Here is a 3547-nt window from a genome sequence, read left to right on the forward strand (position 1 = left end):
GTTTGAGCTTGTAAACCACTTTTAGCTTCATTATTGACTAGATTGAAGTTGGAAACAACTTGTAGCTTCATTTTTGGTTGTTTGAAATTTGAATCAACTTGTAGTTTCATTCTCGATGCGTTTGAGCTTGAAAACAACTTGTAGCTTTATTATTGACTAGATTGAAGTTGGAAACAACTTGTAGCTTCATTCCAGACTCGTTTGAAACTGAAAATTACTTGTACTTTCATTTTCGGTTGTTTGAAATTGGAATCAACTTGTAGTTTCATTCTTGACTTGTTTGAGCTTGAAATCAACTTGTAGCTTTATTATTAACTAGATTGAAGTTGGAAACAACTTGTAGCTTCATTCCAGGCTCGTTTGAAGTTGAAAACAACTTGTAGTTTCATTTTTGGTTGTTTGAAATTGGAATCAACTTGTAGTTTCATTCTCGACGCGTTTGAGCTTGAAAACAACTTGTAGCTTTATTATTGACTAGATTGAAGTTGGAAACAACTTGTAGCTTCATTCCAGACTCCTTTGAAACTGAAAATTACTTGTAGCTTCATTTTCGGTTGTTTGAAATTGGAATCAACTTGTAGTTTCATTCTTGACTCGTTTGTGCACGGAAACAATTTTTAGCTTCATTATCGACAAGATTGAAGTTGGAAACAACTTGTAGATTCATTCCAGACTCGTTTGAAGTTGAAAACAACTTGTAGTTTCATTTTTGGTTGTTTGAAATTGGAATCAACTTGTAGTTTCATTCTTGACTCGTTTGAGCTTGAAATCAACTTGTAGCTTTATTATTTACTAGATTGAAGTTGGAAACAACTTGTAGCTTCATTCCAGACTCGTTTGAAGTTGAAAACAACTTGTAGTTTCATTTTTGGTTGTTTGAAATTGGAATCAACTTGTAGTTTCATTCTTGACTCGTTTGAGCTTGAAATCAACTTTTAGCTTTATTATTGACTAGATTGAAGTTGGAAACAACTTGTAGTTTCATTCCAGACTCGATTGAAACTAAAAATTACTTTTAGCTTCATTTTCGGTTGTTTGAAATTGGAATCAACTTGTAGTTTCATTCTTGACTTGTTTGAGCTTGAAATCAACTTGTAGCTTTATTATTGACTAGATTGAAGTTGGAAACAACTTGTAGCTTCATTCGAGGCTCGTTTGAAGTTGAAAACAACTTGTAGTTTCATTTTTGGTTGTTTGAAATTGGAATCAACTTGTAGTTTCATTCTTGACTCGTTTGAGCTTGAAATCAACTTGTAGCTTCATTATTGACTAGATTGAAGTTGGAAACAACTTGTAGCTTCATTCCAGACTCGTTTGAAGTTGAAAACAACTTGTAGTTTCATTTTTGGTTGTTTGAAATTGGAATCAACTTGTTGTTTCATTCTTGACTCGTTTGAGCTTGAAATCAACTTGTAGCTTTATTATTGACTAGATTGAAGTTGGAAACAACTTGTAGCTTCATTCCAGACTCGTTTGAAGTTGAAAACAACTTGTAGTTTCATTTTTGGTTGTTTGAAATTGGAATCAACTTGTAGTTTCATTCTCGACGCGTTTGAGCTTGAAAACAACTTGTAGCTTTATTATTGACTAGATTGAAGTTGGAAACAACTTGTAGCTTCATTCCAGACTCCTTTGAAACTGAAAATTACTTGTAGCTTCATTTTCGGTTGTTTGAAATTGGAATCAACTTGTAGTTTCATTCTTGACTCGTTTGTGCACGGAAACAATTTTTAGCTTCATTATCGACAAGATTGAAGTTGGAAACAACTTGTAGATTCATTCCAGACTCGTTTGAAGTTGAAAACAACTTGTAGTTTCATTTTTGGTTTTTTGAAATTGGAATCAACTTGTAGTTTCATTCTTGACTCGTTTGAGCTTGAAATCAACTTGTAGCTTTATTATTTACTAGATTGAAGTTGGAAACAACTTGTAGCTTCATTCCAGACTCGTTTGAAGTTGAAAACAACTTGTAGTTTCATTTTTGGTTGTTTGAAATTGGAATCAACTTGTAGTTTCATTCTTGACTCGTTTGAGCTTGAAATCAACTTTTAGCTTTATTATTGACTAGATTGAAGTTGGAAACAACTTGTAGTTTCATTCCAGACTCGTTTGAAACTAAAAATTACTTTTAGCTTCATTTTCGGTTGTTTGAAATTGGAATCAACTTGTAGTTTCATTCTTGACTTGTTTGAGCTTGAAATCAACTTGTAGCTTCATTATTGACTAGATTGAAGTTGGAAACAACTTGTAGCTTCATTCCAGACTCGTTTGAAGTTGAAAACAACTTGTAGCTTCATTTTCGGTTGTGTGAAATTGGAATCTAATTGTAGTATTATTTTTGAATCGTTTGAGCTTGTAAACCACTTGGAGCTTCATTATTGACTAGATTGAAGTTGGAAACAACTTGTAGCTTCATTTTTGGTTGTTTGAAATTTGAATCAACTTGTACTTTCATTCTTGACTCGTTGAGCCCGAAAACATCTTGTAGCTTCATTATTGACCAGATTGAAGTTGGAAACAACTTGCAGCTTAATTCCAGACTCATTTGAAGTTGAAAACAACTTGTAGTTTCATTTTTGGTTGTTTGAAATTGGAATCAACTTGTTGTTTCATTCTTGACTCGTTTGAGCTTGAAATCAACTTGTAGCTTTATTATTGACTAGATTGAAGTTGGAAACAACTTGTAGCTTCATTCCCGACTCGTTTGAAGTTGAAATCAACTTGTAGTTTCATTTTTGGTTGTTTGAAATTGGAATCAACTTGTAGTTTCATTCTCGACGCGTTTGAGCTTGAAAACAACTTGTAGCTTTATTATTGACTAGATTGAAGTTGGAAACAACTTGTAGCTTCATTCTAGACTCGTTTGAAACTGAAAATTACTTGTAGCTTTATTTTCGGTTGTTTGAAATTGGAATCAACTTGTAGTTTCATTCTTGACTCGTTTGTGCACGGAAACAATTTTTAGCTTCATTATTGACTAGATTGAACAACTTGTAGCTTCATTTTTGGTTGTTTGAAATTCGAATCAACTTGTACTTTCATTCTTGACTCGTTTGAGCCCGAAAACAACTTTTAGCTTCATTATTGACTAGATTGAAGTTGGAAACAAGTTGTAGTTTAATTCCAAACACGTTTGAAATTGAAAACAACATGTAGCTTCATTTTTGGTTGTTTGAAATTGGAATCAAATTGTAGTATTATTTTTGATTCGTTTGAGCTTGTAAAACACTTGGAGCTTCATTATTAACTAGATTGAAGTTGGAAACAACTTGTAGCTTCATTCCAGACTCGTTTGAAGTTGAAAACAACTTGTAGCTTCATTTTCGGTTGTTTGAAATTGGAATCTAATTGTAGTATTATTTTTGAATCGTTTGAGCTTGTAAACCACCTGGAGCTTCATTATTGACTAGATTGAAGTTGGAAACAACTTGTAGCTTCATTTTTGGTTGTTTGAAATTTGAATCAACTTGTACTTTCATTCTTGACTCGTTGAGCCCGAAAACATCTTGTAGCTTCATTATTGACCAGATTGAAGTTGGAAACAACT

This window comes from Daucus carota, chromosome 1 (genome assembly GCF_001625215.2).
Source record: "Daucus carota subsp. sativus chromosome 1, DH1 v3.0, whole genome shotgun sequence".
In the NCBI taxonomy this organism is placed as follows: domain Eukaryota; kingdom Viridiplantae; phylum Streptophyta; class Magnoliopsida; order Apiales; family Apiaceae; genus Daucus; species Daucus carota.